The following is a 14060-nucleotide window of genomic DNA, read 5'->3' as shown; positions in this document are numbered from 1 at the left end:
AAGCCTCTAACCGATTTTATATCTAAATAAAATAAGATCTAAAAAGATGACTCATGTCATATTTATTTGAACAATTAACTGTAATAAAATTAAATCACTTAAAAATTGTTTAAGACTTTAACGTTGTTGACAAATTAGATTTTTTTATTTGTAAAGGACGAGGCTAAGTGGCAAAAACATCTTATTGAGTAAAACTTCAAAGATCATGCTGGTGCGTGTCGATATGCCACATTCAAAATACCTATAGTTAGATCGTCTACCGTCCTTTCTATTTTCTAAGCCCTTAGGACAAGTGGCAATCCAGTTTTAAATGGCATTAATTCCTGAATAAGTAAAAATGAAAGATAATATTAAAAATACTAATAAAGAGCAGTTAATTAGATTAGTACAGGATTTACGTGATGCAAATAAAAATATAATTATTTTTATAACAGATTTATTATGGCTTTAGGAAGGAGTTTATACGGTTTTCTTATAAAACCTTTTAATGGTATGATGATTGAGATAATATTGATGACGCTTTCTTGTTTCTCGTTAAATGGTACACATAAAAAATATAAACCATTCAGAAATTTAGATACTGATAAAAGTTATTTGCTTTTTATATATTTTCTTTAGTTGGAAAATTATTTTAAATGTCATTATAAATATCAGTTTTGTAAGGCTACTTATGCCTTCATAATGTTAGAATTCATTTAACGTTGATTAAATTCAAATAATTTAACTGGGTTACTCGGATCCTCGAAACCCAGAGATAAATTTTTAAAAGTCTATTGACGGCGTAGATATATTTATTTATTTATATATCGATGCATAGATTCAGGGACGTATTTATTTAGATTTTTTTATTGCTTTGAATGACGAGACGAGCTTGCCGTTCGCCTGATGGTAAGCGATACGACCGGCCATAAATAGTAGAAACAACATTCAACACCTTGAATTACAAATTATTGTTCAGTATTCCACTGCGCTCGCCATTCTGAGACATGAGATGTTAAATCTAATTATGTCCAATAGTTACAATGGCTACAATGTTCTTCAAACCGGAGCACAACAGTAACTACACGCTGCTGCTTGGCGGCAGAAATAGACATTGCGGTGATAAGTTTACCCAGGAGGGACTCTCACATATGAGAAAAGAATTTCCCCGGAATATTAAAATTTATTAGTTTACAAGAAAAGACGCGAAGGATTTTGAGAAAACTCTTCACAGGTAACATCATACTTTATAAAATAAAACAGCCATGGCGATAAGCAGGTACTAGTTACACTGCCTACCCCATGTACCCCAAGTACACGCGTACATATCACACAATATAACGTTCAAAGCTGAGATTTATGAAGCTTTTCATATTCATATCGGCAGCTCCTTATACTTCGAACATATTTAATTTTCCATGAACACTGAACAATGTTATGTTACAAAGGCTGTCCTGACGTACGCTACGCCACTGAGTTTATTAAATATTACCTCCTGTTGTCAACCATTCAAGCACATTCTTATCTATACTAATATTATAAAGAGGAAAGTTTCTAAATATGATTTGTAGGTTTGTACGGGCTAATTTCTAGACCTCCTAACCCAATATTTTTTTTCTGATAAGAATCTACAATACTCCTTAGTGCGAAAGGCTACTTTTATTCACGGAAAATAATCATCGCAGGAAAAAAAAACATGTGACCGGAGCCTCGGGCTGAAGCTTATTAATAAATTCGAAAATATAGCTACGATGCTAAACGATAATGGATTTTTTCATATATTGACTGCCCTGGAGGCGTTGTTGCGTTGCAGTACGACTGCAATACTGACTGAGGTCTCGGGTTCAATCTCCAAGTCGAGTAAACTGATATTGGGTTTTTTTAGTCAGTATCAGCTCGTAGTCTGGAATTTGCGGTCAATATGACGATTGGAAAACGGATGCAACAACTGAACCTGTACCAACCCCTTCGAGGATAAGAGGCGTGAGTATGTGTTTGCCATTTTGCATTTAGTCCAGTATATTTAAATACAGTCTACGCAATAGCTTAAAAGTATTTTGCTGTTTTCAATTCATGGTATTTCAATCAGCATTGTGCCGAAAAATACGTGTGGGAGTGGGTGGTCACCATTATTTATACGGAAAACGAACGCGTCAAATATGAACAGCCTTTATTACTTTTTTTCGTGTTTCAAGTGTAAAATATATTACTGAATGCATCAGAATGAAACTGTGTTTTGAATTATCAGACGCAGCTTGAATTATATTTGTCTTTTTGTTAATGTTTAATTGAATCAAAAATGGGTAAAATTACCCTGATATGCCAAATTACCCTCATATGACAAACATATTCGTTTTAACCCATACAAAAAAAAAAAAAATACTAATAACCGCAGTATTCATAATCTCAAAAGTAAATAATAATCTATTTTATATTTAGAAATGAGCGTCATATTAGAGTTTATATCCTATTAAAACAAAACTTCTTCCTAAAGTGGCACTGCGAACAGGTAGAAATTGAAAGAAAGCAAACCAAGCATTTTAGATAAAATTATTTATATTCAAACTAATTATTATATTTATTGAAACAACTAAGTAATATTTATTTCTATACTTATTTACTATTTAGTAACATTACTCACGGAATACGTGATAGATTGTACACATTTGGAGAAGTAAAGCCAAATAGCGTGACGACTCGCTCAGGACGATTCCCTAAGCTTCTAGAATTTATCCGTCATTGCGTGGGGCGTGTTCCGGTATGTTGCTATGGCACGCATGGTTTACGTATATGTTTAGGTTGTAATTAATTACTTTTAAATATGTACAGTCTGCATCAAATTGATTTAAATAAAAAATATAGACTAAATATATGAATTACAAAGTAATTACCACGGAATATCTGTCTGTTAACATTTACATCATTTAGGGCTGACCGTACCGTAAGAGCATAATATATTGCCTTCTCGTTAATTGCATTAAATCACATTATTATTGTGCATTGTGAAAAATACAATAGTAGCATACATTAGCACGGTAAACTCGTTTAAAAATAGACGCAAATATCCCCGCCCAAAGAAGTCGTAACAAAGTTTCAGCTCTTATTTGCGGTAAGCAAAATAATCGTACGTAACGTCGCGTCGAGTTATTCCACTCGGCTTGGCCGGCGGCGACCCCACGGCAACCCCACAGCGGCCCCACAGCAGCGCGTCAATCCCACGCGTCAGGGAGCCACCGCGCCACGCCGACTCTACTCGTGTCACATTTCATTTGTTTACCTCGTCATGATGTCATGCAGGTACATACTTACATGAAATACTAACGTTATACATATTCGTAGGTAGATAGATGAATTAAACTTCGCAATTCACGCTCAAGAGTTGATATACATTGACATCAATTATGTAGCTGAAAATCATGTACTTGTGCATATTAGCTCGAATAGAATAATATTATAATCACTACGTAATAATTAAGACGTCTTAGAATTATTTCAATAGGAATTATAAACATTAATTCCATTTTTAAACTTATTTTGGAGCCGTCGTTTCAATCATTGTGTAATTTTGTTGCTAACAATCTTGAATATACCCTCATGTGATTACAATAAAAATTGATCACTAAAAAGATTATCTTAAGCAATTCTTTACGTAATTTGAAATGTTTTAAAGCAAGCATCCAGGCATGAGTTAATCCTGCACAACAGGCTTAGCGTCTCCCCCATCGATTTGCGTTAGTAGCGAGTGCTGGCCGCGTCCCACGAGGTATGTGCACTGCACCGAACGCAGTCAAATCTCAGTAATACACTTTTATCTTACATATTTAGCATGGCAACGGCCTATACTGTGATACATAGAAATCAGTATAAAATTTCTATTAGCTTATCATGTCAATCAGTGCGATGCCATAATAACATTATGCGTTCTTCTATCAAAAAATCAACATTTTATATCAGTTTTATAAAACATACCTTTTACGTAATATAACAACCGAATACAATGAAATTGCTTAGTAAGCATCTCCCAGAACAACTGTAGAAACACCACTCATAACTTTGAAATACAATGTTCTGCATTGCTCTAGGTTCATTATACGAGACGAGATAGATGTTAATTCACGGTATGCTTAATATTGGCTCTATTTACCACAATCTTCAAATCAAATATACATGCGCCTGTTTTGCGGCAAATTATAATTAAATATTTAAACCAAACGAACTCTAGTAATACGAAACATTTGAACAAAATTTTCTTTGTCTACAACTTATATAGAAAAAACAATTACATGACACAAATTAAATTTATAAACATCCTTTTCAAACCAATAGTCGAATATAGCATACTGAAAGTATTATTTGTCTGCACAAATTAAAAACTACAAGAGCCAAACCAAATAGTAAAATTGTCGAAATAAAAATACAATAATGTAACAACACAAATACAGCATGAGGGCTCCCTTGTTTGTGGTTTGCATTTGTTTGATTTATACACACGTATTACCGCGTCCGTATACCCTTTGAGGAAAAACGCTTGTTGACTGATACCACCTATTTCCGAACGATCTATTTGATAAACTTTACATATCGAAAGATACGGAACATTTGCAATAATAGTCCAACTGGAAGGTAAATAATAGTCACCTTTTTAACCTTAAAATTTAGGTTGTTTTTAGACGGAATATCGTCACTGCTTTTTTTATAAATAACAAGCGATATTTTTTATTATTGTTTTAAATGACTTTACGAGCTTGCCTTTCGCCTGATAGTAAGCGATACGACCGTCTATAAACTGTAGAAACACCATCCAACAACTTGAATTACAAAGTATTGTATGGTATTCCACTGCGCTCGCCATCCTCAGACATGACGTGTTAAGTTTTATTATGTCCAGTAGTTACAATGGATAGCAACGCTCTCCATATACTTGCATATTGTTCAATACTCCAAATGTTACCTAGCTACTGTATATTAGTCTACTGCTGTCTATTGTTTTGGTACAAAGTTAACTCTTTTGAACTCTTTATTTTTTATTTATTACTTATGTATTGGTAAATATATCAACCAGCAAAATTGTTATACTTTACAAGTATAGTTAGGTTAATTAATTTCCAAATGCATCACTACTCGATAATGAACTATGCGTTGGATTCAATCAGGACGCTCGGAACGTGTCATTGTCTCGTATTGTGAGGCGGGGTATTGTTTAGTGTTTGCAGGCTCGCAGGACCTCGCGCAGCCTCTACAATATACTTACCGTGGGAGTGTTACACTGGTCCAATTATATCGTTGGTGATTGTTTTATATTCGTAACTAAGATCTGTATTAGAAGAGGTATGTGTATGGTTAAATTTGATTTTTTCAAGTTTGTATATTTTTTGTATCCTTAATCATTTAATATCACATGTTAAATAGAACACACGTGGCGAAAAATTAATGCTCTATTCTACCTAACGCTTCGGGAAAGCCATGAGAGTGTGAAAACCCATACAGTACTATATGGAAAAACAGCGCAATTTGAATGTTTTTTCATGAGGATAAAATACATTTTTACGTGGCTTTAATGCAGTCCCGATCAAATGCATACCCTGCCGTATCGAAATCACAACGTACATATTCATTAGACAAGATTCTACAATACATCTACCTATATTTTCCCAATTACTATATCATAAGTATCTAAAATAACCTTCAACGTAATAAAAACAACCCCAGAAACCCCGTTGCATAAGTAACAAACTCGAGATTTATCTCGCTAAAAAAATTATTTATAGTCACGAACAATTCCAGAAAGAAAAACACAAAAGATATCATAATCTAATCAGGATTTCAATCTCAGAACTCTACGCTAAACAGACATTCTTTGTGTGCGAAATTTACTTTACATTTTCACATTTCTCGCGTCTTATCATTTAACCTGCTTTGAAGAACAAGAAAGGCTAAGTCTCCAAGTGTTCCAAATAAAAAATCAATGAGACTTATTGATTCTCTTTTGTTATACGAATGTTATTTTTCAGTTGTTATTTATTCAGAAAAACGAGTCACAACTCATGAGTACTGTTTTTATAATGTCCTGGAAACTAAAAAAAACTAAGGTTGTCCTCCCTAGGACCACGAAGGCTGTAGTCTTCGAAACGTCGGGAGAAAACTAAAATATTAAAAACGCGATAGAATAGTTTAATTTTAATGTCTAACATTCGCATAAACATCATAAATCAATACCCTAAAAAAGGTGAAATAAAATACTTACTGCACTATTCGTCATATATAACTGTACACATTAAATTCAAGGCAAATATGTCAATAGGCTCATTCTTTATCACATTATAGGAGCGAAATAAGTTTTGTAAATCTTTGACGCAATTATTTACTGCTGTTTTGGTAATAAAGGTATACATTTTATAAGTATCATTTCAAGTACAAATTTTACAAATCATCAAATTTCACTAATCTTCCCAAACATTAACCCGCAAGTCCAGAAAACCAACATTATTTCTTAATAGTTGTAGAAAAATAAAAAAGGTAATTTGAGCAACCGTTCCATAACGACTGTACATCATCATTAGCGTATCTCACCGAGATTAAAAAGGATTCCTGGCGAGCTGAGAGATGTGCCTGGATAGAAAATGGCCTTAAATAGTTAGTACGTGGAATACTGTAATGGCACTATAACTATGGTTGTAGATTATTCTCCGGTTTACAGGTTCTGATGCTGAGGAAATAGGATTTGAGAAGATTCAGTGTCGAATTTGTGCAAAAATGTATGTTACGTATTTTTAGCCAATGTAGTAAGCTGCTTGGGTGTTGCGGTTAAATTCGGAAAAAACTAAACATAGATAAGTAGATATTATCGGAAAAATAACCTTTTCTTTATATATTTTTTTTTGTTGGAGAATCTTATTTATTTTATTGTTAATGAATTATTTCGTACATTAAAGGCCATATGAAATTTCGTCGTTTTAGAGTTTGTCGTGATCAGGTAGGCGCAATGTGTGGACTTTGTTTCATAATACGTAAGTATTAATTTAAAACAAGCTTAAGTAGTAGTAATGTAAGATATCAAATGAAATTAACCAGGCTGTAAGTTTAAGATGAATAGGAGTTCACGTCACATAAGTTAAGTTCTAAATTCGTGTCTAGCGTCATGTTTACCGCAGACAATCGCAGTTTGATTACATCTGATAAAGTTTATATGATAATGTCTTAAAACTTTTTGATCTCCATGCAGATGTTACAACGGAACGGAGATGTTATAATTGGTCTAGTGTTATCGAAAACTATAGATATAATATGGTTTAAAGTCCAAAGAAAAGGTTTAATGTAAAGATCTAACAGGTTCTTTAAAAATAAATCTTTTGTTTAGACCTAAATTATATTTATACCTCAGAATTTATACCATACAAGTATTCAAAAAGTGAGTAAAGATTTATTCAATTTTATTCTTAAATTAATGTCACTTGCATCGTCCAAAGAGTCTATTGCATTATTTTTAAGTACAAATAACGCATTTACCTTGGTTATACACGAGAGACAAAGATTCAATGTAACAGTATACGTAGTAAAGAAGCCTGGCTAGTTTACTCGTAAACAGGATAGCTCTCCGTGTGGTCCCGCTCCACAATAAAACTCAACTCCAATGGAAATAACAATCAATTAGAGTCAGCAGCGCCGTTCGAGATCACGAATGCCGACTAACGATAGAAGCTTGGTTTTCTAGACTTTTTAGCTGGTTAAATGTTGAAAGATTTTGCAACGTGCTAGATTCACGTATAGACTATTTCAGATCATCTATCGATAAAAACTTTAGTTACAAACTAGTACACACACAACATCACGCATTTTTTCCCCGAAGGGGTATGCAGACGCGCAACCATGGTACCCACTTTCCGCCAAGTGTGTTCCGTCCCATGATGTGATAGGGGGCGAGCCTATCGCCATATCGGGCACAAATTCCAGACTCCGGGCTGATACTGAACAGAAAAACCCAAATATCACTTTGCCCGACCTGGGATTCGAACCCAGGACCTCAGAGCGCTGCCGTACCGCGCATGCAGCACAACTACGCCACCGAGGCAGTCAACAAACTAGTACTTATAACTAATTACATCTTTCACGATAAATAAGCTTAAAGTAAAAAATATATAAATAATCCTCGATTATTGTCACGTTGTTGTTCAATTTTCGATCTTCTTTTTGCGTCACAGCGTAAGAGTTTTAAAAATAAAGACGATAATTAACATTTTTGTTTAACAAGATATAAGTACTTTTAGAAAATCTTTATCGGAATAACACCATCATTTCCATCGTCTGCTTGCATACCTTGGAATATGATGCTACCATTAGGAAAATAAGTACATTCCGAGTTGCGACAGATAAAGTTGAGATACGAGTGTTTGGCGGGAAGTAGCGAGTTTCGATGCCAAGCGGCCGCACGACGCACGCATACTCAATGAGATCCCGAAGTTCACGCAAATGGAAACATTATTTATATGAATCCGAAAACATTTTAAACGTACCACGATTATGGCTGACTTTTGACTAATGTGCTTCCTTTTAATGAATAAAACATACCATTTGGGTTTTACATTAATCGTTGTAGTTACTAAGTTTAAAATATTTCATAATTTTTAACAATACAAACAAAGAATAGAGGTAAAATCTAGTAACTTCGCATAAGAGGATTATTAAAACCGTCCCGGCAGAACGGATAAACTACGTAGATGTTTGAAAATAGTGGAGCTGCGCTTAGCGCTACATCGTAAGCTTGTTAAAAGGATCAAGTTGCAGGCAAACTGCCAGGACAAGATTGATTAGAGCACAACCCGCCTGATGCTCGAGCCGGGCTCGCCTACGGGCCACGCCAACTTCATCCGATTACGTAATTATTTTACTTTTTAATGAGAACTCTCCAACAGATATTTGTTTACGGCGAAGAAACTAAGCTACAGCCTATTTTTAGACAGGTAAGTTAATCGTTTTTTAATTTTCTGTAAAATTTTAAATGGCGGTCAAAAGTAATTTTCTGACTACATAACTTTTTAATACTTAAAATTATATAACCATTTGATTAATTCTTTATGGTTTAGCATAATATTTACATAATAAAATACATTAAGTTAATAATTTAGTTATTGTAATTAATCCGTTCATTTACGGATGAATAACACCTCAGTCCCCCCCGTGACCATGAAAGCTGCAAAGTCTTCGAAACGTCGGGAGAAAATAAAATACTAACACCGCGATAGAATCCGAAAATTAGTTTAATTAATATTTAGTTATTGTATATAATATAATGGCACGTTTGTTTTCCAGTCAGAATGGCGAGACCGTCGCTAAATTGTCTACTTCGAGACTCAGGTTACCAGTGTGAAAACATACCGATATGAATTTAGCAATGAACGCCCAAAACGACTCTATAATTAAAAAAAGATCTTTTTAAAAATCTACAAAAAAAGCTATGTATTTTATACTTGAATTACAAATGCAATCCTCATTTCATTTTAAAGCACAAATCATGTGTTTTTAATTTGAAGTTTTGCTGGTCCCACCACATGGAAGTTCAAAACAGATATTGTAACGATTAATTTATGTCCAATATTTGACATCTAATCGAACGCGTAGACGCTCGATGCAGGTATCAAATCTACCTTATTATTATACAGACTTTGATTATAAAACTAGTTACATAAGTTTTTATTTTTCTGATATTATAAAGAATCGCATTATAAATATTGTTGCTAGCTTCAATAAAATGAAATAGAAATAAAAATACCTTTACCGTCTTAATAATTATGAAACTAATTAAATAAAAGCAGCGTTGAGAAACGTATTTCTACATCGTATTTCCCACATCTTACTGAGCATTTTCAGTCGACGTCAAAGCTCAAACTAAAGTTGACGCGACAAACAGCGGACTGTTGACGTCGCTCCAGTAAACAGCATTCGCCAACAACTCGACTAACTCGATGTGTTTGATTAGTACGTTGTTCCTCGGACTTATTTTCTCAAATCATGGATTAGGATTAGACAGTCTCACGGAACTTCTTAATCAACGTCTTTTGTTGTTCCTAAGTTACTGGTAATAATATGCTACATTTGATATTGGAAGTCAATATTTCCGTAGTAGTGTAGCAGTAAACATATCTATTTGTTAAGAGAAAGAATCTATACATATAAAACCAAAGTCCCCTTTTCTGTCTATATGTATGTTATCAATTTTCTCAAAATGTAATAAACGGATTTTTATGAAATTTGGCATGGCTATAGTTTAAGAGCCTGGGAAGATTATACTTTCTATCCCGCGAAACTCCTTCACGCGGGCGGAACCGTGAGCAAAAGCTAGTTAATTTATATTAGCTGATATGAATAATGAATCGTAGTTTATTCAAGACTTCATCGATTAATGGTTCTCGTCTCTTTTGAATGTAAACAAATTTCCAATTATTTTGTAATCCGGCTCGTTCATTACCCTCACGTCAGAAACAATTACACACCACAAAACACAGCGGTTAAAAACCACGTTTGTTATTTGAGACATGTATTTTTATTTAACTTCGTTATTCGTGTTACACATTTTAATATTCAATGTTGTCAATGCGTTTATCAAAGGCTTTTGATGTTAAAAATATATTTCAGCGATATCTGATTTATTTATGACGCGCATGTATAAACTTTTGACGGATTGATACAAAAATATCATGGTGTTTGGTTTTTACATGTTTCGCTTTAGAATTTAGGTTTTTTATTGAAAAGAATATACTTCATGTCCATATTCCATTTTGAATATTGCCCTTTTCATTTAATGTAACTACCAGAGTTTAACTATGTACGTAGGAAAGTAAATTTTTATTTATTATTTCCTGTATTTTTTAGACAACATAAATAAGTGATTTCAATTTTTAAATTTATATAATTAGTGTATTGGTCTTGTTCTGAAACTCGGATTCACTTAAACCAATAATGAAGTTATTATCGAAACGAAAATTTAAACAAAGGTACATAAACAAAGTTTCTAAGTATAAAGTCCCATCTATTTATTTATACAACACAACACCATGCATTTATCCCCAAAGAGGTATGTAGCGGCGCAACCAGGGCACTCACTTTTCGCCAAGTATGCTCCGTCCCATGATATGACAGGGGGTGAGCCTATCGCCATATCGGGCATAAATTCCAGACTCCGGGCTGATACTAAGCAGGAAATCCCAAATATCACTTTGCCCGACCCGGTATTCGAACCCAGGACTTTAGAGCGCTTTCGTACCGTGGATGCAAAACAACTACGCCACTGAGGCAGTCATTCTATTTCTTTAGATTCTTTTATAATGTCACTCTCCATAAACTATCTCTTATCTACGCAAAAAAATAACATTCCTTACACGAAAAAACGAAAAAACACCATTTTACAACATTAATACGAACAACCTTTTCCAATGAAGATCCGTACACCATAAAACGATTAAATATTTCAACCACAATCAATTTTACTCAGCAATAAAATAAAGACAGAACAGCACTTAACTTCCATAATGTAAAATGAACTTCAATATTCAACGTAGTGGAAGTTGCCCTGATATAACGAGCCGAGTTACTCTGAATGAATTGAGTAAACCAACATCAATACGAACAACGGAAATTGTAAATTGCTTAATACGACCGACTGATTGTCGAACGAATATTATATAAAGTAAAGTATAAACATCTCTTACTAATAATTTATATTCGTCTCGTATGCAACGCAATCTTTTTAAATAAACCAACGTTGCATAGATCAAAAACATATTTTATTCATTTAAATTTGAATTCTTTTTACAATTAAACAAAACTGAATAAAAGGCGAAAATATTGATACAAAGCAAAGATAACTTGATAAAGATTGATGTTTTAAATTTTAATGAATTTTACGACCCGTCGACCTTTGGGTGAACTATCTTGCCCTGTCATAGTGTTAAGTAAATATACTAGCTGATCCTGAATTTTACTGGAATACTAAATGGTTAATTTATAAAACAGAAGGTGGAAATAGTCCTCTACTAAACACTGTGCAGACAAAGCCCTTTTAATTAGAATAAAAGATCGTAATAATTTTGCTCAATATTAACAGACTAACAGAAAACTACTTATAGTCATAAGTCATGACTATTATTAAAAAAAACAGTCGAATTGAGAACCTCCTCCCTTTTTCAAGTCGGTTAAAAAGTAAATAAATTACGTAATAATTACTTAGCGGCTACTTAAAATGTACGTACGCGATACGTTTTTTCAACAAATTATCGGTGTAGGTGTAAATTGCTAAAAATTATATTATACTACTTAACTACATTGGTACCGTAAATATTTACCGGTAAATATGTAAATCACCTGGCCCATTTATCACTCTTCGAAAGATCTAGACGTTCAGAGGAGTTTAAGTACAAAATGTAAGTTTCGCTGTCCAAGTTAGAGTAGTTGAAACGTTTTGACATGTGATAAATCACAGAATTTAAGTTGAAGTGAACATCCGTATTTCGACTTAAATAGCAATAATAAATTTAAAAAATATTATCTTATTGTTTTAGTGTTTGATTTATTTTGTATAGTTCATTGATTCAAATAAATCCTCGCGCTCAGATTACAAACAATTATTAACTTCGCGTTAAGTAATTATGCGTTTGTTTTGAATCAACCTCTTCAAGGCACAAGATATAATGCGATAACGTAAACATAAAACACAATAATGAGGAGTTATGTTTCTATCGCGATCGAGATAATTTATTTTACGTATTAAAGGTATAAATTAAACATAACACGAACTGGTTAATATATAATATTATGTTGATTGATTAAACATAAAACGAACTCGGTACATAATATGTTGATTGAATTGTAGATATTTATTATTATTAATATGACAGAAAGGACATGTATAAAACATAATTAGGATCAACTTTGTTATAGGCCATTTTAGATTTCGGCCTAACCAGGAAATAAAAACTGCTTTAGGGATGCCAATATTGCTCTTTTGTACAAAATTTTATGTTGATAATTCTAGAAATTAGTTCCTAATTTTACCGCAACATGGCGAGGTTTTTTGTTTTCCTTAAGTAATAGAAATTTTATTTCATATTTTCAAGCGGACGGCGCCACAAATAATACGTGATTTAAAAATGATTTCATAAATACTTGCAGTGTCCATTCGAGTATATGTAGTTACTTCAGAATGGTAATATTGGCGGATTGCCAGCAATACCGACGTGGGCCTCATGCCTCAGGGAAACTAACAATTAGATTCCGGTTCGACGGCCGGCAGAGGCAATTTTTATCAAAATCAGATCTCAATTGCCATAATAGAACTAACAGACTTATAGTAGTAAACTATAGTAGTATTAAACCTATGTTATGAGCCAAAATAGAATTATTGATAAAAAAGATTCAGCTCATTTTCAAATATAATTGAAGATGATAAATAGCAATTTGAATCTGTTATCACGAAATAAACTTATGTTATTTGCATTTTATAAAACGTGTTTTTATTTAATCTAATTTTCGAAACGGTTGGAGGGTTAATGTCGGCTACATTTCATTTATAAACTTCCGCGGTCAAACCCACGAATATCTAGCACAATAATATAGTAGTTATCCAATCGGTTCATCTAATAGCAATTTGTATTGGCAAAATATCACTATTAACAACAATCGATCCAAAGTTTTGTATAAGGACCTACTAAAACCAATATCTCGATTCTTGACCAACATCAATACGTCTATAAACCGCTAGCAATCTATACGGCGAGCGGCGCGTCACCAGCCTGACGTTGACGCATGGTCCTCGCATCACTCACGGGTTAATTAACCGACCCCCCCCCCCCCCCCTCCTCCGGACCACCACCCTCTGTCGCCTGTGACGTGGACACGTGTTAGAATATAGGTCTGCAATAAAATATAGCTATAGATATACCAGTCTATCGCAGGAAAGTATGACACAAATAAATTATAAATAATAATAAATAATTATCGATTTATTTTTGATATCAGACTCGACTTGAGTGATACAACAGTTTGGAGGAACTATGAAAAATGACAGCCTCATTGATTCTATACGTTTGGAC

This window comes from Manduca sexta, chromosome 15 (assembly GCF_014839805.1).
Source record: "Manduca sexta isolate Smith_Timp_Sample1 chromosome 15, JHU_Msex_v1.0, whole genome shotgun sequence".
Lineage (NCBI taxonomy): Eukaryota > Metazoa > Arthropoda > Insecta > Lepidoptera > Sphingidae > Manduca > Manduca sexta.
Note: the sequence above shows the minus strand (reverse complement) of the source record.